General features: G+C 44.1%; 2 long non-coding RNA genes across 2 annotated transcripts in view; one reads left to right on the top strand and one right to left on the bottom strand.

The window, feature by feature from the left end:
- LOC134943436 (uncharacterized) overlaps positions 1-2,188 on the top strand; it is a 69,723-nt gene extending 67,535 nt beyond the window's left edge. The window contains exons 2-3 of the long non-coding RNA XR_010181530.1: positions 543-1,288; positions 1,967-2,188. This is a non-coding gene — a long non-coding RNA (uncharacterized LOC134943436). The remainder of the gene's footprint in view (positions 1-542; positions 1,289-1,966) is intronic.
- Positions 2,189-21,366: 19,178 nt separating this feature from the next.
- LOC134943437 (uncharacterized) lies at positions 21,367-22,538 on the bottom strand. Its single transcript, XR_010181531.1, has 4 exons — positions 22,198-22,538; positions 22,008-22,074; positions 21,844-21,923; positions 21,367-21,541 (listed from the first exon to the last, which is right to left on the bottom strand). It is a non-coding gene; the product is annotated as an uncharacterized LOC134943437 (long non-coding RNA).
- Between the last annotated feature and the right edge of the window lie 1,871 nt (positions 22,539-24,409).

Consider the following 24,409-nt stretch of genomic DNA (forward strand, 5'->3'; position numbering starts at 1 on the left):
TCCAATTGTTAATTAGAAGGGCTTTAGATAGTATAAAAACAGAGTATTTTAGTGAGTAGTGTATACAAGAAGGAAACATATTCAAAGGCTACCTATCCAATCATCACCATAGAACTTGAGTATAACTAATTGAGGAACCAAATGAATGCTGTATCATTCTCTCTATGGATTTACCAGCAAACAATTATAAGGGGAATAATATATCTAAATTTTCCACAATAGTAAAGAACCAAAAAAAAAACTTTATACAGGTTGATTCAAAAGTTGCAGTACACCCTTTTGTTTCAAAAACTGTGCAGGAAATGGGAAAACTGAATACTCCGGTAAGGTATGGGTGAGGTGGGCGATCTTTTAGGTTATGTACCGTACATGGACACCATCTTGAAATCGGCCATCTTGAATGTAAGTCAGTTTTTTCAAATGGAAAGGGGGTCATGTAACATGTCAAACAACATCAGAATTTGCTGAAAAGTTTATTGCTGCAAACAGATTTGAAATAGCAGTTATCAGTTCAAAAGTTACAACACTTTTTTTTGTTGCAGGTAACTGAAGATGGCTTTGACAAAAGATGAGAGAAATTAGGTCATTTTGATGTCAAACGTTGTGTGCTGCATTGTGGGCTCTTCACGAAGGATGCCAAAAGCATTGTTGAGGTTGTCTCGTCAGTAGCCCTTTTGGACGTCTCTAAAAGATAGCCCACCTCACCCATACCTTACTGCAGTATTAACTTTTCCCATTTCCTGCACAGTTTTTTAAACAAAAGAGTGTGCTGCGACTTATGAATCACCCTGTATAATTTTAATGACTATAAATATGCTTATGGAGAGGCAGATTTATTTTATTGATAATGGATACTATACTTCTGTTCCCACGAGCGCTGCTATATATTTATTACTATTATTCAATTGTAATAACCTATTTTCAATACCCGGTATCTCCTGGTTTCTATTTTTGATAAATAGGCAGGATTCTTAATTTTGCCTAAGTGATATGAAAAATAATAATTTTCACTTGTTTTAAGGACAGAATATGAAGTACAGGCCAAAGATTGTCTTTCTTCTATATATTTGAGAAGCTGCAATGTACCAATATTCTGGCTGTAATTTTCAATCTTTTAATTCTGTATGTTACCTCTTCAATTAGCTGTGTGTGCGACCTATGAAAGACTGTAGCCAGTGGACATGCACAGCTGAAGGGGGATGTCGTTATTATCCCGAAGCACAGCATGCTAATAAACAGATCCCCAGCTCAGGAATGCCGACTCTCAAAATCCCAATGGATCCCGAAGGTAAGTATTGCGGTAAAGGTTAGGCACCAGGGGGAAGGTTTGGCTGTGCAAGGTTAGGTTACTGGAGTGGACAGTTAGGGTTAGGCTACAGGAGGGGTGGGTTAAGATTAAAATATTTACCAAAACCTATTGGGATTTTGAACATCAGGATTCCGGTCCAGGGGTTTTGATCATCGGCATGCTGTGTCCCAGGATTTCAAACCCTAGGTATCGTAGTAGAAAATCTGGCCTTAACTTTCACACAAGTGGTTAAACAGCAGCAGGTTTTTTTTTGTAGCATTTATTTAAGATGATAGCTGCATTTCAGAAATCTGTAATCTAATATTATAGTTTGTCCCCCTCAAACATGCCTTGCTTGAGAAACCCCTCTAATGACATGCAACAAACTACAGGCAGATATCACGCGATTCCTTCCTACACCAGTCTGAGTGTAAACACATGGAAGGCAGGATTACAAATGTACTGAACTTGGCTGTGTTTTAGAAATGCATCTGTTCTAAATTATTACAAAAGAAAAGACTTCCATACATTATCATTATATGTATTTTGTCACGATGCACCCTCCATTCTCTTTTCTTTTTTGTTTTTATATTGTATATTAATTCTTTGTATGGTGGTGATGGCTAATTTTAATACTAGTTGTCATTTATTTACTGTTATCTATGTGCATCTTTTTAGAGATCGTTTTACAATTTCTATATATTATGGACATGGGAGCGGAATTAATCTGGAACGCAGCAATGGAACGCAAGCGGTGTCAGGATGGACACTGACTTCCGGTGATGTCATTTCCACCTCATATGTAAAATACGCGCCGGCTTTGATGTGATCAATGTGAACCGCACACATGGGGGGTAATTCCAAGTTGATCGCAGCAGGAATTTTGTTAGCAGTTGGGCAAAACCTATGGGGTAATTCCAAGTTGATCGTAGCAGGATTTTTGTTAGCAATTGGGCAAAACCATGTGCACTGCAGGGGTGGCAGATATAACATGTGCAGAGAGAGTTACATTTGGCTGTGGTGTGTTCAATCTGCAATCTAATTTACAGTGTAAAAATAAAGCAGCCAGTATTTACCCTGCACAGAAACAAAATAACCCACCCAAATCTAACTCTCCTCTGCACATGTTATATCTGCCTCCCCTGCAGTGCACATGGTTTTGCCCAACTGCTAACAAAATTCCTGCTGCGATCAACTCAGAATTACCCCCCAGGAACGCATGTGTAGATACGCCGACTTCTGGGACACGTCATTTCCGCTATATGCAGGAAGTGAGATGCTGGTCCTGGTGTTTTGGGTTAGAATAAAAACTTACCTTTATAAGGATTGAGGAGTGCATATTCATCCACACTTATGATGAAGGATCCTGTCAGGTCCGAAAATGCGTTAAAGTGTGGTGTTTGACATTGCTCACTTTGGACATCCATTCACGCTGGACATCTTCCCGGAGGGCGGCTGCAGATTCCGGTCCTGCATTGACCAGTCACCACCTTAAACATCAGTGAGACTCCATGAGATGCCTGAAGCGTTGCTGTGTTTGCCATTAGAGGATGTCTATATGCCTTTTTTATCTTCTGTATTGTAAGTGCAATCTAAATTAAATTTGTGTTTTATGAAGAACTGCTGCACTATTATCTTCATTATCGTGCTTATCCCTCCATTGCTGAACAAGCGATTGTGAGGGAGGAGCATATGTTGTTGCAGGTTCCTTGCTAAAGGAGATATGTCATTCTTCACTGCAAATTTATGGAAAGCTTGAAGCCATTGTTGGACTAAAAGTCATCTCCATAAGCTCAGTATTTCTGGTTCAAATTGTGTGATGTCTTTCACATTTTGCCTCACTTTTATGGTGATTGGTATTGTACACACGTTTAAATAGGAGAGCGCAGGAACCAACATATAGTCTTTTTTACCCAATTGTACCATCCATCTACAGCCCAATCTTAACCTCCCCTGCAGCCCAACCATAGCCTTCCCACAGCAGACTAACTCTAACCTCCCCCCTGCAGCCTAGCCCTAACCTCCCCCGTCGCCAAACTCTAATGTTGACATTTCATTTTAACAATGTTGACATCATAACTGTCAACATTGTGGTGTCTACATTGTCATTGTCAACCATTTGACTACATCTGTAAATGTTTCATCAACTTCAGAATGCAGTTAAATGATCCTTTAGTAAAAGCTTTTGCTGACTAAAGCTGGCCATACACATGAAGATAATCTGTCCAAACATCCAATTAGTTGGCAGGTTGAAACAAAAATCTGACAATGTACAGTATGGGAGCAAATGACAATTGATCATTTGCTCTAAAACGATGGAAAATGGACAAAAACATTCAGACAAATTGATTAAGTGAAACATATTCCACCAATTTGTCTGAACGGCCATTTCTGTCCATTTTCCAGTGTTTGGGGACAAATGGTAGATTGATATTTTCTCTCATACTTTGCCAGGTTTTTGTTCCAACAAGCCAACCAGTTAGATGGTTGGACAGATCACATTGCCAGATCTGGCTAATTCAGATCTGATCACAGCAGCAAATTTGTTAGCTAATGGGCAAAACCATGTGCACTGCAGGTGTGGCAGTTATAACATGTGCAGAGGAGAGTTAGATTTGGGTGGGTTATTTTGTTTCTGTGCAGGGTAAATACTGGCTGCTTTATTTTAACACTGCAATTTAGATTTCAGTTTGAACACACCCCACCCAAATCTAGCTCTCTCTCTGCACATGTTATATTTGCCCCCCCCCTGCAGAGCACATGGTTTTCCTTGACTTCCTGGATAACAATTTGGTGAGTCTGCCCTTGTGACCACTACAGTAAACATGCTCTAAGTGGTGAGTCAGTGCCCACTACACCCAGGGTAGCGGTGTCACAAAAATCTGCTTTCAAAATGGTGAAAAAGATGTGGAGGAAGCAACATCGCATAACAGCACTGGGTTCAGAGCAAAATGTAGCTAGGGGCTCATCTCTCAAACAAGGCAGAGTTTCCTCTGAGTATGTATGTATGTGCGGCCCTGCATATGCAACCATTGTACATGCTCTGAGCGGCGTGCGGGCCTTAGATTGGAAATAAGATCTCAGGGGACACTGGGGTCATTACTAAGCCTTGGACTGAGATAAAGTGGACAGAGATAAAATCTCTGCCAATCAGCTTCTAACTGCCATGTCACAGGATGTGTTTGAAAAATGACAGTAACTGGTTGGCTGGGACTTTATTTCCATCCACTTTATCTCCATCCTAGGCTTAGTAAATAGACCAGTTTTTTTGTCCTCTGCCATGAAATTTTGCATTTTTAGAGAAATTTGGTCTTAAATGTTGTCAGCCCTACCCTAACCACACTACACAGTGGAATGAATTGACTGTTGTCAGGCCAGCACTATTCAAAAGCTATACATTCTATAAAGTGCAAATTTACAGACACATAATGTGGATTGTGATAGATATGCCTTATAATGTAGACTGGCGATGCAGAAACAGAATTTGACGACTCTCCGAAACATTGTATTTCTGCCACACAGACTTTTCAGTCATAAAACTCAATTACACCAAGATTTTTATAATACTAATAATTTTTATTTCTAACATTTATTTATAGAGCACTGCATAGTTTTCTGTGTATTTGCACCCTATATTATAGGATGCTTTGTATAAAAATGTGTTTGCAGGTGCTTTGTGTATTTTGTATATGTACATTAATGTAAAACAGATGTGTGCTGTATATAGCAATGACATACGTTATAGGAGGAAACACTTGTAATCCATACATTGTACTCTACTCCACCCAAATGTTTCCCTTTATTTCTCCCACAGTCTATGACCAATCTTGGCCATTACACAGTGCTTCATATATTCATTCATTCGCCAGTGGGAGTCATTTACTGTGCGGTGCAAATTTGCAGTTTTCCATAGTGCCATGGTGTCTAATTTTACACAAACAGCAGTTTGCAAAAAGAAAAAAAAAAATTATGCTGTCAATGTGCCTGAAAAATGTTGTGCACCTTTTTATCTTTTTTTTTTGTGCTAATTTTTATCTGCATAAAAGGAGGGTGCCTCACTCCGCTACTGCTGGCTACTATTCCCAATCATAGTCAATGTGAATGGTAAATTATGGAAAAGTAAAAATAAATGAAAAGAAACAAAAAGTTTTGCTCACAATTATAATCAGCTATTATTGGGAATACAGCAATCAGCCTTGGTGAGAAAAGACGTTATTTTAAATCCCCACTCCCAGCCATCAACTGTTAGCCAAATTCCTAACCAATAGAGATCATTAGACAGAAGATTTTTTTGTAGCACTCAAAACCTTAGGATGTACTATAGGAACCTTATGAAGAAAGGGGAGTGACGTATAAAAATTGCAAACACTTTATTTGTTTCTAAACACACAGGTAATCGTAGCAACTTAAAATTGAAAATATATTATGTATTATACAACAAGGATATATGTTATTAGTTAGCAAACAATAAATGAAAACTGTCATCAGGGTGCCGTATATGTGCTATTGATCAGTATATCAACCATATATAGTCACAATGAGTTGTTTGTTAGCAATGGTCTCCCTGTCAGGGAGTGGATGGTCGTATGATCTTAATTGTCCGACTTAAATATATATATCAAGTCCTGTTTTGCTGTGAACCAGCAGTAAATGAGGTTAATAAATGCAGCGAAAAGCCAATCAACAGTTTGAGTCGTCCCGCTCACTGTCCGTGGATACTGGTGCTGTTCCGGCTTACGGTGATTGCGGTGTTGCCCCGGGATTTAGGAGACAGGCGTATGTGGGGAGGGTGAGGAGGAATGGGAGCTCTGGACCGCAGATTCGACCCCGCAGCTGTCAGTCCTCTAGTGCCTGTCAGAGTGCAGACATGGCACCAAGGGCTCAGACACAGTACGGGGTAGGCTCGGTCTACGGAAGAGGTCCGCTGGTGAAAGCTTGTTCAGAGCCATCACCGCGGCCCGTGCGCTGGGGATAGAGACTCAGAGATATTACCTTTCCTCCCCCCTACAGCACTGTTGGCTCTGTATCCCACCGGTTTACCTTCACCTCTCCGTCCGTAGGGTCTCTTCAGTCGCGGATGTCCACTTCCGGGTGCAGGGCATCACGTGGGTAGCGTTCGGCTCGTACCGGTACTTGCTTGACTGACACTGTCTGTACGATGGTTAGAGGGTCAGTGTTTGTGCCCAACGCGTTTCGACCCTCTTGGGGTCTTCTTCTGGGGACTACTGATCTCTATTTTTCAGAATAGAGATCATTAGTTTAACTATAATAAGTCTCAAAATTGCATGAATTGAAAAGTTTGTTTAGATGAGTTGTTGAGGTGGCCTGCACATGGTACTGGGGTAAGTGGTAGTTTCTTCCTCGATAGAAGGATTCAAACTACGTGGGTGCTCTTTTACATGGTGCAGAGAGGCTGGTGTTGTAGGTTATTGTTATTTGTTGTATTCAGCACTCTTCGTTCCTCTCACAATATCTCAATTATACTCTGGATCATCTAAAGTAGAGCATTACTGAGATATTGTTAGAGGAATCAAGAGTACTGAATGCCAGAAATAACCACAACCCACAAAACCAGCCACTGCACCACGGAAAATCTATTCAGTTTATTCAAATGTTTCTGAAATAAAATAACTAAAGTGAGATTTCAATTTTGCATCCGTGTAAAATACATGCAGTTTGTATCCAAACATCTTCATCAATAAAGTCATTTAAAAAAAATAAAATGAGATTTATGGTAAGAACTTACTGTTGTTAAATCTCTTTCTGCGAGGTACACTGGGCTCCACAGGGAATGACATTGGGGTGTAAAGTAGGATCTTGATCCGAGGCACCAAGAGGCTAAAAGCTTTGACTGTTCCCAGAATGCATAGCGCCGCCTCCTCTATAACCCCGCCTCCGTGCACAGGAGCTCAGTTTTGTTAACCAGTCCATTGCAGTAGCAGGTAAAAGAGACGACAACCGTTATTAGCCACATACACCATATTTTCACGACAGGAGAAATTGTCAGCGGCTAATGCCATACCAACCCAAAGAAGCTAAGTGCGTCGGGGTGGGCGCCCTGTGGAGCCCTGTGTACCTCTCAGAAAGATATTTAACAGCGGTAAGTTCTTACCATAAATCTTGTATTCTGCTGCGGGGTACACTGGGCTCCACAGGGAATGACATTGAGGATGTCCTAAAGCAGTTTCTCATGGGAGGGGACGCACTGTAGCGGGCACAAGAACCCGGCGTCCAAAGGAAGCATCCTGGGAGGTGGAAGTATCGAAAGCATAGAATCTTATAAACGTGTTCACTGAGGACCACGTAGCCGCCTTGCACAATTGTTCAAGGGTCGCACCACGTTAAGCCGCCCAAGAAGGTCCAACAGACTGAGTACAATGTGCCTTGATGGTAGCAGGAGCTGGAAGGCCAGCCTGTACATAAGCATGTGCAATCACCATTCTAATCCATCTGGCCAGGGTCTGCTTGTGAGCAGGCCAGCCACGTTTGTGAAAACTAAACAGTACAGAGAGAGAATCAGACTTCCGAAGGGATGCAGTTCTCTTCAAGTAGATACGGAGAGCCCGTACCACATCCAAAGACCGCTCTTTGGAAGACAAGTCAGGAGTGGAAAAGGCCGGAACCACGATCTCCTGATTAAGGTGGAAAGAAGATACCACCTTAGGTAAGTACCTGGGACGCAGTCTAAGAACCGCCCGGTCACGGTGAAAAATCAGATATGGGGACCTACAAGACAAGACACCCAGATCCGACACCCGTCTAGCAGAGGCAATAGTCAGCAGAAACAATACCTTAAGATAAAGCCACTTAAGGTCTGCAGATTCAAGGGGCCCAAACGGAGACTCTTGCAAGGCCTCTAGAACCGACAAGTCCCAAGGAGCCACAGGCGGGACACAAGGAGGTTGAATCCGCAACACACTCTGAGTGAACGTATGAACATCAGGTAAAGTCGCAATTTTTTTCTGGAACCAAACCAAGGCAGAAATATGAACCTTGATGGAGGCCAGGCGAAGACCTAAGTCCAGGCCCTGTTGTAGAAAGGCCAAAAGTTTGGCCATACTAAACTTGTAAGCGTCATGATTATTAGTGGCGCATCAAGCAAAGTAAGAATTCCAGACCCTATGATAAATCCGAGCAGAAGCCGGTTTCCTTCAACATAGTTTGAATGACCACCTCAGAAAATCCCTTGGCTCTCAAGACGGATCTTCAAGAGCCACGCCGTCAAAGCCAGCCGGGCCAGATCTTGCTAGACATAAGGGCCCTGAACGAGGAGGTCTGGTCGTTGTGGAAGCAGAAGAGGACTCTCGAATGATAGACCCTGAAGGTCTGAGAACCAATGCTGTCTGGACCACGCTGGAGCGATCAGAAGTACAGTAGGATTCCTCCTTCTTGCTTGAACTTCCTTATAACCCTGGGCAGGAGTGATACCGGAGGGAACATGTAGGGCAGCTGAAAGTTCCATGGAATTGCCAGTGTGTCCACGAACGCTGCTTGAGGATCCCTTGTCCTTGCTCCAAAGACCGGAACCTTGTGATTGTGTCGAGACGCCAATCGGTCCACATCTGGGAGGCCCCACTTCTGGATGGAGGCTCCACTCTCCAGCGTGTATGTCCTGACGACTGAGAAAGTCCGCTTCACAGTTTAGGATCCCCAGAATGAACACTGCTGATATGGCTGGCAAATGGCGTTCTGCCCACTGAAAAATTCTTGATACCTCCCTCATTGCCATGTGGCTGCGAGTGCCGCCTTGATGATTTATGTACACCACTGTGGTGGCGTTGGCCGATTGTACTTGAACAGGTCTGTTCTGTATTAAATGCTGGGCCAAGTTCAGAGCATTGAACACTGCCCACAGTTCCAGAATGTTTATCGGGAGTAGAGACTCCTCCTTGGTCCACCGTCCCTGAAGGGAGTGTTGCTCCAACACCGCGCCCCAACCTCTCAGACTAGCATTCGTCATCAGAAGAACCCAGTTGCAGATCCAGAAGGGACGACCCCTGCTCAATCGTTGGTCCTGAAGCCACCAGCTCAGCGACAGATGGATCTCTGGAGACAAGGAGATCATGTGAGACCTGATCCGGTGAGGCAGGCTGTCCCACTTGGCAAGAATCAATTTCTGTAGAGGGCAGGAATGGAATTGAGCGTACTCCACCATGTCGAAAGCCGACACCCTGAGACCTAGCACTTGCATTGACAAAAGTATCGACACTTGTGGACGAGATAGGAAGTATCGAATCCTCTCCTGAAGTTTCAGGACCTTCTCCTGAGACAAGAACAACCTCTGGTTGTGAGTGTCTAACAACGCCCGCAGGTGCACCATGCTCTGAGCAGGGACCAGGGAAGATTTCTTCCAGTTGATGAGCCACCCGTGGGCTTGCAGAAACTGGAGCGTCAGATCCAGATGGCGTAGGAGAATTTCCTGGGAATTCGCCAGGATCAACAAGTCGTCCAGATATGGCAGGATTCTGACTCCTTGACGGTGGAGTACAGCCATCATTACCGCCATAATCTTGGTGAAGACTCGCGGAGCCATGGTCAAACCAAAAGGTAATGCCTGAAATTGGTAATGGAGGTTGCCAACCGCAAACCTCAGGTACTGCTGATGCGACACTGCAATGCGAATATGCAGGTAAGCATCCTGTATGTTCAGGGAGACCATATAATCCCCAGTTTTCAAGGTCAGGACAATAGAGTGAAGAGTTTCCATATGAAACTTGGAGACCCTCACAAATTTGTTCAAGGACTTGAGGTTGAGAATGGGCCGAGAGGACCCATTCGGTTTCGGGACTAGGAACAGCGGTGAATAGTACCCCTTGCCTCTCTGAGCCAGAGGCACCTGTACTACCACTCCTGTGTCCAGGAGGAACTGTACCACAGAATTAAGAGTTTTTGCCTTCACCTGATCCGAAGGGACGTCTGTCAGGCAAAATCGATGAGGGGGACGATTCTTGAAGGATACGGCATAACCTCGAGTGACGACTTCCCGTACCCAGGCATCAGAAGTGGTCTTCAACCATTTCTGGGTAAACCCTAGAAGCCAGCCCCCCACCCTGGGATCCCCCAGAGGGAAGCCTGCCCCGTCATGCAGCAGGCTTGTCAGATTTGGAAGCAGGCTGACGGACAGCCCGGGCTTGTTTAGGTTTGGGTTTAGTGGGTTTGGAAGTGCGAGCCTGTTTCAGGTACACCTGACCCTTTGCTTTCCCTGAAGGACGAAAGGAGCGAAAGGAAGTACTCTTAGCCTTTAGCACCAAAGGAGCAGTACTAGGTAGGCAAGCTGTTTTAGCAGAGGCTAAGTCAGCCACTTTCTTATTGAGGTCTACTCCGAAAAGAATGTCTCCCTTAAAAGGGAGCACCTCAAGGGTTTTCTTAGAGTCCAGATCTACAGACCAGGACCGCAACCAGAGAATCTGGTGAGCCAAAATGGACGTAGTAGAAGCCTTGGCCGCCAGAACACCGGCATCAGAAGCCACCTCCTTAATGTAATGAGAAGCTGTGACAATATACGATAGAGATTGTCTAGCATGATCAGAAATGTTGGAAGGCAGCTCAGCTTCCAACTCCTGAGCCCACGCTTCAATATCCTCTGCAGCCCAAGTCGCTGCAATGGTGGGCCGATGCGCAACACCTGCTAGGGAGTAAATCGCCTTTAAACAACCATCCACATGCTTATCCATTGGTTCTTTCAGAGACGTGATGGTAGTAACAGGCAGAGCTGAGGATACCACCAGCCGCGCCACTTGCGAATCCACTGGCGGCGGTGTTTCCCAATTTTTACTTAGCTCCGCCGCGAGGGGATAGCGAGCCAGCATCTTCTTGTGAGGCGTGAATTTCTTTCCTGGATTTTCCCAGGATTCCTGACGTATGTCATCTAAATGGTCAGAGTGAGGTAAAACTTGTTTAACCACTTTCTGACGTTTAAATCTGTCCGGTTTCTTAGGGGAAGTATCAGGCTCTGGGTCATCAGTAAATTGAAGAATTATCCTGATAGCCTCCAACAAGTCAGGAACATCTACCTGTGAAACAGATTCCCCATCAGAATTATCAGTATCGGTGTCTGTGGGGTCCGTATATACGCCATCCTCATCAGACAAGGTGTCTGGGACGTTGGTGGATTGTGAGGAAGTAATAGCCCGCTTAGAGGACCCTTTGGTCTTAGGCGGACGAGGGTGAGTTTTCTGTTTATTCAGTGATTGGTTCAATTGCTTTAACTGAGTGGACAGTTGATCTGCCCGTGGTGGATTAACCGCAGGGACCATAAGCGGTTGCACCAGCACAGGAGGTCCCATAGGGGGCGTAAGTCTAGTTACCAGTGTATTCAATAACTTGGAGAAAGTAGCCCAAGGTGGGTCATTATGCACCCCCATTGCTACGGTCCCACTGGGGGGTAAGGAACCCCCAGAACCTGAACCCATTGCTGCTACGTTTTCCTCTAATGTGTCTGCAGCGTCACCACCACGCACTGTGGGATCAGCCCTAGCTGCGTTGCCCCTTGTAGCTGACACATCTGAAAGCTCAATTCAGGGCAACTCAGTACAATTACAGCAGCACAATACCTAACAAGAACCCCCTGTGTAGTGTATTAGCACAAACAGAGAGTTCCAGAGGTATATGGTGACTAAAAATCACAGAGAAAAATACACAATAAGTATATCTTGTGAAACACTTATATTAAGTAATAATCAAGACGCACTTAGCCCCCTTCAGGTTACAGAATATAGGGATAGCAATCTGAGTGAGATACACGAAATGGAGGTCACACAGCAGCTATATGCACACAACTGCACTGGACTAGCAATACAGAGTAGTACTAAGTATATCTATACACTCAATAGATATAACAATGCACAGTAAATACTGGATGTATATCACAGGGTACTTGTACTAAATAACCCTGACTAAATGCACTGTTTCTTAACTAACACTGTCAACAGACATGTAGAATACTTAAGTGTCCTGTAAAATGCACAGCGCTGACATGCAGGCGGCTTTACAGAGGAGGATTTGCCCAAACAGTCCCAGGATCAGCTCAGCTTGTCCTAATGGCGCCCAAACGCTGCCAGGGAGTGAGGGAGAGAGATATGCAGCTCCAGGGCGAGAACATTTACTCTAAATGGCGCCCTGGGGCTGGGGGAGGGGCTACAGGTAAAAGCTTTATCCCCTTGCTGGACTTCACCACCGGGTACTGCGGGCCTTAGCAAACGGATTTTTTAGAGAATCCGACCTGTGCCCTTGCCCTGGTGGTCTAGTGGGGTCCCTGTACTGCCACAGTGTCCACGCCAGCGCGTGCGGCCCGCCTCCCACCGGCCGCGCCGGATCGCGATTTCCAGCGGGTCCCGCCTGGGGGAACCACTTACCTCCTCCCTGAGTGCGGTCACGCGATCCTGGAGAGCTGCGTTGGGGTGTGTGACTGACAGAAGAAAACCAGAGCATTCGCTGTAAGTACCCGGCAACCAGGGCACTGAAGTATACAGCACCGCTGGGGGAGATGATGGAGCTGCAGCAGGAGATGTCTGACTGACATCTAACACTCACAGTGTCTCTGCTGCAGCCCTTGAAGTCTTCATTTTTCACTTAGAAAAGCTCTTCTGAGGGCTGCTGGAGCAGCCCACCTGTTGTATGCCTGCACTGCATGGCACCAACTACAAAACTGAGCTCCTGTGCACGGAGGCGGGGTTATAGAGGAGATGGCGCTATGCATTCTGGGAACCTACTCTACACCCCAATGTCATTCCCTGTGGAGCCCGCAGCAGAAAATTTCAAATTTTGTGGTTTATGTGACAATACAAACTATGTGCTGAGATTATTTGCATGTAAACACAGTCAAATAAACAATCACATTTACTAAAATGATAATTAGTATACAACTATTGGCAAAACTATCAAATAAGTATTTCACAATTTCTTTGTAGTTTTGATGAGTCATACTGCAGCTTTGTTTTTTTACAGTATGTGGACAGTCTGTTGTTATGGATAATAATTTGAACAAACGCTCATATGAAAGATCACAATAAATTAAGAAAGAATTGCATGTACTCTTCTTAGCAAGTGTTGAGCAACAAGTGATTGATGTACTTACGTGCTGGCTAACCTTTTTATGAGTGTTGGATGAAAAGTGGGATGTGCAATAATTTGTAAATGGACATTTTTTTTTTTTTTTAAATGTGGGCTATTTGCTTGTGTGATCTGCTGTTGGGGAAACAAAATAAAGAATAACCAACCGAGGAATATTGTAGTGTGTCTGGTATAGTCATTGTAGATCTTGGTAATTATACTGTTGAATTTGGGGAAGATCCAAATAGTGTAAAGTTGACCATAGCTAAATTATTTAGAAGTAATTAATCAAAATGTATTAATTTTCTACATGACAATACAATTGTATGGTGACCTGCATAGCTACATGCATGTTACCATTGGTCATGTGTGTAGCAAAATAGGACACACATCTGGACACTTATTTGAAACACCTAACATCCAAATCATTATATGCAAGGTCAGATTTTACTAGCCCTCAAACCCAATAAATGACATATTGCAATTATGATACCTCTACAGAGAAACAGTATAAAACAATACAATCTATTGCAAAAGTATGTAAGTCCAAGGATTATTATTTTGGTTGACTATTAATGAAACAAATGGTATTGCTGCAGCTGATTTATACATGTGGTATTTTGTACTGTATTTAAATAGTTGTGGGTATCTACACATTTTTCAGTGAAAAGGCCTTTTAAAGCTAGATTTATTGAGTATCAGTAATTACACTGCTCAAAAAAATAAAGGGAACACTAAAATAACACATCCTAGATCTGAATGAATGAAATATTATTATTAAATACTTTGTTTTTTACATAGTTGAATGTGCTGACAACAAAATCACACAAAAATTATCAATGGAAATCACATTTTTAACCCATGGAGGTCTGGATTTAGAGTCACACTCAAAATTAAAGTGGAAAGACACACTACAGGCTGATCCAACTTTGATGTAATGTCCTTAAAACAAGTCAAAATGAGGCTCAGTAGTGTGTGTGGCCTCCACGTGCCTGTATGACCTCCCTACAACGCCTGGGTATGCTCCTGATGAGGTGGCGGATGGTCTCCTGAGGGATCTCCTCCAAGACTTGGACTAAAGCATCCGCCAACTCCTGGACAGTCTGTGGTGCAAGGTGGCGTTGGTGGATGGAGCGAGACATGATGTCCCAGATGTGCTCAATTGGATTCAGGTCTGGGGAACGGGCGGGTCAGTCCATAGCATCAATGCCTTCGTCTTGCAGGAATTGCTGACACACTCCTGCCACATGAGGTCTAGCATTGTCTTGCAGTAGGAGGAACCCAGGGCCAACCGCACCAGCATATGGTCTCACAAGGGGTCTGAGGATCTCATCTCGGTACCTAATGGCAGTCAGGCAACCTCTGGCGAGCACATGGAGGGCTGTGCGGCCCCCCAAAGAAATGCCACCCCACACCATTACTGACCCACTGCCAAACCGGTCATGCTGGAGGATGTTGCAGGCAACAGAACGTTCTCCTTGGCGTCTCCAGACTCTGTCACCTCTGTCACATGTGCTCAGTGAGAACCTGCTTTCATCTGTGAAGAGCACAGGGCGCCAGTGGTGAATTTGCCAATTTTGTGTTCTCTGGCAAATGCCAAACGTCCTGCACGATGTTGGGCTGTAAGCACAACCCCCACCTGTGGACGTCGGGCCCTCATACCACCCTCATGGAGTCTGTTTCTGATCGTTTGAGTAGACACATGCACATTTGTGGCTTGCTGGAGGTCATTTTGCAGGGCTCTGGCAGTGCTCCTCCTGTTCCTCCTTGCACAAAGGCGGAGGTAGCGGTCCTGCTGCTGGGTTGTTGCCCTCCTACGGCCTCCTCCACGTCTCCTGATGTACTGGCCTGTCTCCTGGTAGTGCCTCCATGCTCTGGACACTACGCTAACAGACACAGCAAACCTTCTTGCCACAGTTCGCATTGATGTGCCATCCTGGATGAGCTGCACTACCTGAGCCACTTGTGTGGGTTGTAGACTCCGACTCATGCTACCACTAGAGTGAAAGCACCGCCAGCTTTCAAAAGTGACCAAAACATCAGCCAGAAAGCATAGGAGCTGAGAAGTGGTCTGTGGTCACCACCTGCAGAACAACTCCTTTATTGGGGGTGTCTTGCTAATTGCCTATAATTTCCACCTGTTGTCTATTCCATTAGTACAACAGCATATGAAATTGATTGTCAATCAGTGTTGCTTCCTAAGTGGACAGTTTGAATTCACAGAAGTGTGATTGACTTGGAGTTACATTGTGTTGTTTAAGTGTTACCTTTATTTTTTTGAGCAGTGTATATTGTTGTGCATTGGTAGCATCAGTCCTGAGGCTGCAGGAAATGGAAGTAATGCGAGCTCTTTATACTGAATACAAATGCAAAACAAGACTTGTTTACAGGAACAAATATATATATATCAGGAATATCCAACTTCCAGTAGGTTCTGATCACTGGCGGACTTTACCTAGGGGCTGTAGTGATGCAGCCTGTCTGATAATATCCACCACCCTCAATGAGCCAGTAAATCCATGTACAGAAAGTGACTTCCTTCCCATTGTGAGTTGCTATTTGCAACTCACATAAAGGACAGGCAGCCCCGGGGGAGGTGTTTTCTACCCCTGGAACTGCCAGTCCAGGTGGCAGTTAACAGAGAGCAGGCTTCCAATAGGATGCTACTTCCTGCCTTACTGTATGCACTAGCCAGATTCTAGGGGGGCTGAAGCTGATACAGTCCTAGAAACGGGTGTTTGTGTGCCGTGTGCCGTCCTGGAGCCTGCAGGATTAATTTGTGCAGGTGCTGGGACTGTGGACCCTGCTTGTGCACATGCGCCGGTCCTGGAACCTGCAAGATTCATTGCACAGGCACCGGGACTGTGGACTGCAGCACAGCTGGGCAGCCCCCCTCATCCGAGATGGAAGGAGCAGGGTTGGCAACAGAAATCTTGGGGCCTGGTACAGTGATATCTTGGGGACTCCCTCAGATTATATATAAACCACTCTTACCATGGGGAAAGACTCACCTGCGCTGTACTCCCCAGTACCTAAACCCGAACGCCACACACAGCAGGTACCATTCAGCCCTCACACCCCACCAGAAGAGGCAGGCACACGGCACGGGAATCCTGGCCAGGGGAGCTGCTGCCATGTCCCCTAACTGAGCTGAACCCAGAAGAGCTGGTGTACACTCATGCTGCACACTCACTGTGTGTGTGAGAGGCTCCTGTCAGTCCGCCTACAGCTCACTGCCCTATTTGGACAAGACGGCTCACATCACTGCCGGGCACTAAGTGGTGTATCCTTGGGGCCCCTCTGAGTCTTGGGGCCCTGTACAGGTGTCTCCTTTGACCCCCCCCCCCTGACGTCGGCCCTGGGAAGGAGCCGCCATTGGTTATGATATATTTTCATGTTTCAAAACTAATCATGATCTATGACATCTTCACAGTACTATGCATAATTTGAAACAAGTGCACAGCTGAACAGTGGTTAAAAAATAACAAAATGTTTAGTTATATAGTGCCACCTACATGTAATAGAAAATGCCACATACGGTAACAGCCCCATATGTCCCAGAATAATCCCACATAATCTGCCTAATATAATAGGTTATTGTGGTGGATCTCAATTGACCTTGCGATTAACGACATAGCCGTGGTTCGCACAATAGAGTTCTAGCCCCATAAAAGTCGATGATGGACAGCGCTGCAACACATAGCCAATCAGGATAGCGGCACTATGTAGCACTTCTTGATCGGCTGTCGGTTCTACTAGTGACAAAAGTCACATGAAGGCCACCATTTGGGAAAGAGAATTATGTGTGTACACAGATTCCCTACGCTCGCTTGGGTTCAGGTAATCTTTTTTTCGCCCCATAGATGCCTACTGGAATGAAGAGGACCAATCTACACTGGAATTGATGAGTAGTATTGATTTTTGTTCCTGTACAGGTGGCGTGGATTTCTACTAGAGAAAAAGACCGAATTGCAATGGGGGATGTAGGTTAGTATGTGTGAGTATGTGCATGTATGCTTTACTAAAGTTGTGCTTACTATGGAGTGTGTGTATTTGTGTTTATTGTAATATTTTGCAGGTGGGAAAATAGGAACCAGTGGGCCCTTTAATGCCTTGCATGCTGATACTTGTGGTTCTCCAAGTGCCAGCATGTGGGGGAGGATCCCGACCACCAGTCACATAACCGCATCCGCTCGTGTCACAGAATAATTCCATATAATGCCCTCATATGTAACAGAATAATTCCACATAGTGCCCTCATGTCTCAGAAAATACCAACTAATGGTCTCATATAGTATGTAACATATATGCTCCTCAAAGGCCCTTATATGCAAGCCACAGAGGCCCCACTGTCATGCCCCTTTCAGTAGTGGATCTTGCCACGGCAAGCAGGACTTTTGCCCGGGGCACCGCCTTCCAGAGGGCACCGGCACCATCCGGAGGGCGCCGCACCAGGGCAAGATCCGCTGCTGCTGTGCCCCCGTTGCCGCCCGCTGTGAAGGGAAACTAGACGCGTAGCGTCTAGTTTCCCTTCGTGGAGAGGACCTTTACTGTGCGGTGCGCGATGACGTTATCGCGAGACGCGCACCACACAGCAAATGTCCTCTCCATGAAAGGAAATAGACACTACGCGTCTAGTTTCCCTTCGTGGAGAGGACCTTTGCTGTGCGGTGCGCGATGACGTCATCGCACACCGCACATCATTTCAGCGGCGCTACTACTGTACAGGGGGCATAACTGACCACGCCCCCTGTATGAAGCCACACCCCCTATTGCCGCCTGGGGCGCAAAAAGCCCCTGAATCGGCCCTGGCCCCTTTATTTATGCCAGCCAAAGACTCTCATCATGACTCTTTATACAGAATATGCCAGCATCAGAGCACTTATTATACCATTTATTATGCCAGTATCAGAGCCTGTCAAGCTCCTTTATAAGCCACTCTCCGAGCCGTCATGCCTCTTAACATAGGGTTGAAAAAGAAAAAGTATTGACCGCACAAGTTTGGATATATCTATCAATGTGTCACAATATATATTGATAACTCAATGGTGCATGTATATCAATTATAATAAAGACACATGGGTGCTCCCAGAGAGTGTAAAATACGTTGCACAGGTAGACGAAAAGACACGTCTGAATAGACTCTCAAAAATAGGGCACTCTGATATACCATCAATTCAATGTCCGGATACTTAATATCTAGATACCGAGAAAATAATGTTTAAAACTTAACTTTTAATGATTTACTACAAAAATAAGACTGGAGTGACAATTTGCTCCACAACATGATGAAAAGGCAAAATATAGACACACAAAATATCTAGACAAAACATAATTAAAATTGTACACAGGTCTAGTATTTCATTGTTGGCCTCAGCCAAAAATCATGCATTGATGTAAGATTGTCCTTGTATGAAAGGAAAATATAGACAGAAAAGGCTCTTCACTGTGTTTTCTGGATTCTGCTGCCCCGCATTTGCTTCAGCATTGAATACGGGGTGAGATATCCCTACTGACGCCAGCCTTTGGAAACGCATGCTGCCCCGCATTTGCTTCTTCATTGAATACGGGGTGAGAGATCCCTACTGACACCAGCCTTTGGAAGCGCAACGCTGAAGCAAATACGGGGCAACGGAATCCAGAAAACATCCTGAAGAGCCTTGTTTGTCTATATTTTCCTTTCATACAAGGACAATTTTACATCAATGCATGATTTTTGGCTGAGGCCAACAATGAAATACTAGACCTGTGTACAATTTTAATTATGTTTTGTCTGTATATGTTGTGTGTCTATATTTCGCCTTTTCATCATGTTGTGGAGCAAAGTGTCACTCAAGTCTTATTTTTGTAGTACATTTTTAAAAGTTAAGTTTTAAACATTATTTTCTCAGTATCCGGATATTAAGTATCCAGACATTGAATTGAAGGTATATCAGAGTGCCCCATTTTTGAGAGTCCATTCAGAACCCTGTCATGCCCCTTTACAAGCCATTCTAATTGCGCCTTGTCATGCCCCTTTAATATGCCCACTTCAGAGCCCCATCAAACTACTTTATATATGCCAGCAGGAGTCATTCATGCCTTTATATGCCAGCCTCAGACCCCACTGTCATGCCCCTTTATATATGCCAGCTGCAGAGTCCCTCATGCCCATATTTGCCAGTCTTAGAGCCCCCCTCAAGGATTACCGACCTTCATTGACCACCACCACAGGCAGTGTGATTTACCAGGATATCCTGAGTAACCGAGTGTAACTCAAGGGGGGGAATTCAAATGTTTGAAAAGTCGGTTGGGTGTCTGTTTTTTCCTGTCTTTTAGATAGGAAAAAAAAAGACACCCAACTGACTTTTCAAACATTTGAATTCCCTCCAAGATGTCCATTATTCACACAGTTGATCCGATGCAGCAGTGGATCAGAGAAGCCGGCCGGAGATGTCTTTTTACACAAGATGCCTCCCGCTGCATTTATATTGTTGCACAGTCACTATGTACAAAGACACGGCGCCGATAAGAGTGTCAACTTCTGAATCAGCCCGAGAGTCGCAGTAGCACGGTCTCAATCAAATGTATTGGGTATTACTGGGCAGTGACTGGGAGGTGGCTATTCAGACACACAGAGTTGTATTATCTTATGGGCGTGTCACATAACTGTTTGCTTAACTAATACGCTTAATCACTTACATTGGAAGCCATTCTCTGATGTAGATTCTGCTCCTAGCATGAAGCTGGTGCCAGTTTCCACGGTGCATCAGACTGTAGCGTATAAAGACACCAAGTGCGAATTTTGCATCTCAAGTTGGACAATACGGACATCCTATTCCTCACACATTGAGATACATACACATCTGTACACCGGGGCAATGCCTTTTACTAACATTAGCATAAAGTCACACATACTACTACAGCAGAAGATGCTAAAGCAGTATCAGCAGCGTGCGACTCAGAATCGTCCCTTTATGCTGGTCATACACATACAGATAAAATGCCTGTCAGACCGAGAGGTATTTTATCTGGCAGCCTCAAACACTGCAGATATTGTGGACATACACTGGGTGGAATGTACTAAGCATTGCATTTGCGATGCAGTACATTCTGCCTTGTACTGGATATTATATACTGGAGTAAATAACACTGGTATGTGCCAAGAAATTCACTCCAGATGAGAGATGTCCTTTGAGATAGATGGGCTTTCGGAGGGATCCGATTGTAACCCTCTCAGGGGGAGTCACAAAAAGAAGCCCATAGGCTTCTATTGGATAATGCCACTCAAAGATTGCATTACCCAATGCATCGCATTCTGGAGCTTGGTACGGGATGCGGTCAAGATCCTGCTGGACGGAATCACGGCGGTCGAAACACCGACGCCGGAATCCCGACCGGCACAATCCCGACATATTCTCCCTCCGTGGGTGTCCACAACACCCATAGAGGGAGAATAAATTAGTGTGCCGAGCGTAGCGAAGCACTGTGCCCGCAGCATGGCGAGTGAAGTAAGCCCGCAAGGGGCTGCGTTCCGCTCGCCACCCCTGTCGGGATTGTGTGGTCGGGATTCCGGCATCAGTATTTCGACCGCTGGGATCCCGTCCAGCGGGATTTAGTACTGATCCCCTTGGTACAAGCGGAAAATACGGTAAAAGACCATAAAACTGCATTTTTGGTGTTTTTATCGCATTTTAGATTGGACCTATCTGGGATGCCCAACTAATCGATATTATCGGATCATTCACCCGCATACATGCTACAATTATCTGGGCTATCTGCCAATATCGAGTGAATATGCCAAATTATTGTGGAGTGTACACCCAGCATAAGTGTGCAGGACTCTAAATATCGATATCGATATATATATATATATATATCAAAACGCAATTATACCTAATTACTACGCTGGTGCGGCAGCCCTCTAATTCGATCCTCCTGTTAGTGAGGACCATACAAAACAACACCTCCAGCAAATTGAATCAGAGGGCGCTCTCAATCACTTAAACTGGTTACCAACTAAAAATTGACCAATTGATTATGGCTTTACACAATTTATTAAAAGCAAAGTATTGCCCAATCTAGACAGAGGTAACCCTTTTTCACAATTACAGATCACAATATATGTCAAATGTACAATAGTGTAGGGTTTCTTTTCTCTCTGTCTTCAACCCTGACGCGTTTCGTCCTTCGTGGACTTCTTCAGAGGGATGGTCAACACAGCTGGTAAAACATACATATTATAATGTATAAACAAAAATATACATATTACAATTTAACAATAACAATTAAAATACATAAATTTATACTTATTAGAAAATTGTTAAACTAAAATACTAGATATTCAATAGATCGAGCAGGAGATGAGGATGTTCCATACTAGCTGGTCAGAGAACATATGCAGGAGAGTGACATATTGTGTAACTTCACTATACATGCAGTGTGTTATTTTACTACACCGTTCCATAGGGATAAGATGATAATAACAAATTACATGAAGATGAAAGATTCCATAAAGTACATACCAAATGGTCAGTCCATGAAGCAACCATATATGAATTCAATGGGTTGAAACACTCTAATGCTCAATAGTGTTGAACACTTTCTACAAAACAATATGTTATAACTATGTTACATTCCCTTCTCATAGAAAAAGTACCATTATGCACTCAGCATATATATTACTTACAGACTAAATTAGCAATGGACCTCTTTCCAAAAAACACGCTGGTCCAAATGGTATATGGGTAAATATCCTATACATAGAGAGAGAAATTCTTTATAAAAAAAACAAAAAAAAAAACCTTCTCTATGTCTAAATATAATTGGAAACACTCAATAATTTTAGCAAGACTAATTTGCAAAGTCATTATACATACCCACTTTGGGTGAGCCTCAAAATAATGATGTGTGAGAGAAATAGGCCACCTGAAAATCATTAATTGATATAATCTATTAGGGTGGATTTTTTTTTTTAATTATTATTATTTTTCTCTCCCTTTTTCCTCCTTTTCCCCTTCTATCCAATTACTAATTGATTAGAATTAAATAAACTACTATTAATTAGATTCTCATAATAAAAATAAATATAAATTGAAAAAAGGGGACCAAGTCCTATACTTACAGATACAGCAGTAGTTCCTATGTGCTCTCCCAAGTGCAACTGACTGACTGTGTGAATGGTGGGGCATTATATACCACTAACCACTCCCACTGAAGAATGATGGCCAATCAAAATTATTATTATTTTTTTTTTTTTTTTTGTAAATTAACAATCTGCCAGCTCAATTGGAGACAACACAGGAACATAGGAATAAGTAAATATTATATACTTTCTAGTGAAGAGATAATTCTGTGAATACGTGAGTGTTATACCTAATTTAAGAAATATATAAAATTGACCGGAAGTGACATTACTGACACCCTTTATGGAGATATAAAGTGTTTAGGTGAAATAAATCACAATTTAATATATAAAAATAGGTTTCAAAAACCCTATGAATAACTATTGCACTGTGAGTAATAAGGGCGCCGGTATCACTAATACAAAGATAGAAAGACGAACACCGCATTTATGCATTCCACCAAATGAACCGGTGGAACGCCTATTACCCACTCCGGCGAAAGTAGCACTCGCGCTACTGGTCGGCGGTGGACCGCAAACGTGAGCAGCGGGACACAGCCCAATCCGTGGCCGCTGCTGACATACACAGCGGCCACACATAGGGCACAGAGGGACAGCAGATGCCACTGGAACATAAGTGATTAATACAATATGAACCGATACCAGGTGCTCCTTTTGAACTTCCGGAAGTGACGTATATATATATAAATATTAGTGATGAGCGGGTTCGGTTACTTCGAAACCTCGGAAACCGAACCCCCCCAAACTTCACCCATTTTACACCGGTCCGAGGCAGGTTCGAACCTTCCTGCCTTGCTCGGCTAACCCGAGCGCGCCCGAACGTCATCATCCCGCTGTCGGATTCTCGCGAGATTCGGATTCTATATAAGCAGCCGCGCGTCGCCGCCATTTTCACTCGTGCATTGGAGATGATAGGGAGAGGACGTGGCTGGCATCCTCTCCGTTTATTGTTGAACTTGATTGCTTTATTGCTTAATTGTGGGGAGGACTGGGGAGCAGCTGTTAGGAGGAGTACAGTGCAGAGTTTTGCTGATCAGTGACCACCAGTTTTATCCGTTCTCTGCCTGAAAAAAAACGCTCCATATCTGTGCTCAGTGTGCTGCATAATATATCTGTGCTCACACTGCTTAATTGTGGGGACTGGGGAGCAGCTGTATTATATAGCAGGAGTACAGTGCAGATTTTTGCTGACAGTGACCACCAGTATACGTTGTCTGCCTGAAAAACACTCCATATTTGTGCTCAGTGTGCTGCTTTATTGTGGGGACTGGGGACCACCAGTATAATTAATATTATATAGGAGGAGTACAGTGCAGAGTTTTGCTGACAAAGTGACCATCAGTATACTATATATAGCAGTATGATACGGAAGGCCACTGCTGTGCCTACCTCTGTGTCGTCATTAAGTATACTATCCATCTACATTCTATACCTGTGGTGCATTTTAGTTTTGCAGTTTGCTGACACAGTGACCACCAGTATACTATATATAGCAGTACGATACGGAAGGCCACTGCTGTGCCTACCTCTGTGTCAAAATTAAGTATACTCTCCATCTACATTCTATACCTGTGGTGCATTTTAGTTTTGGCAGTTTGCTGACACAGTGACCACCAGTATACTATATATAGCAGTACGATACGGAAGGCCACTGCTGTGCCTACCTCTGTGTCGTCATTAAGTATACTATCCATCTACATTCTATACCTGTGGTGCATTTTAGTTGTGCGCAGTATATATAGTAGTAGGCCATTGCTATTGATACTGGCATATAATTCCACACATTCAAAAATGGAGAACAAAAATGTGGAGGGTAAAATAGGGAAAGATCAAGATCCACTTCCACCTCGTGCTGAAGCTGCTGCCACTAGTCATGGCCGAGACGATGAAATGGCATCAACGTCGTCTGCCAAGGCCGATGCCCAATGTCATAGTAGAGAGCATGT

The sequence above is a fragment of the Pseudophryne corroboree genome, chromosome 7, assembly GCF_028390025.1.
Source record: "Pseudophryne corroboree isolate aPseCor3 chromosome 7, aPseCor3.hap2, whole genome shotgun sequence".
Classification (NCBI taxonomy): Eukaryota; Metazoa; Chordata; class Amphibia; order Anura; family Myobatrachidae; genus Pseudophryne; species Pseudophryne corroboree.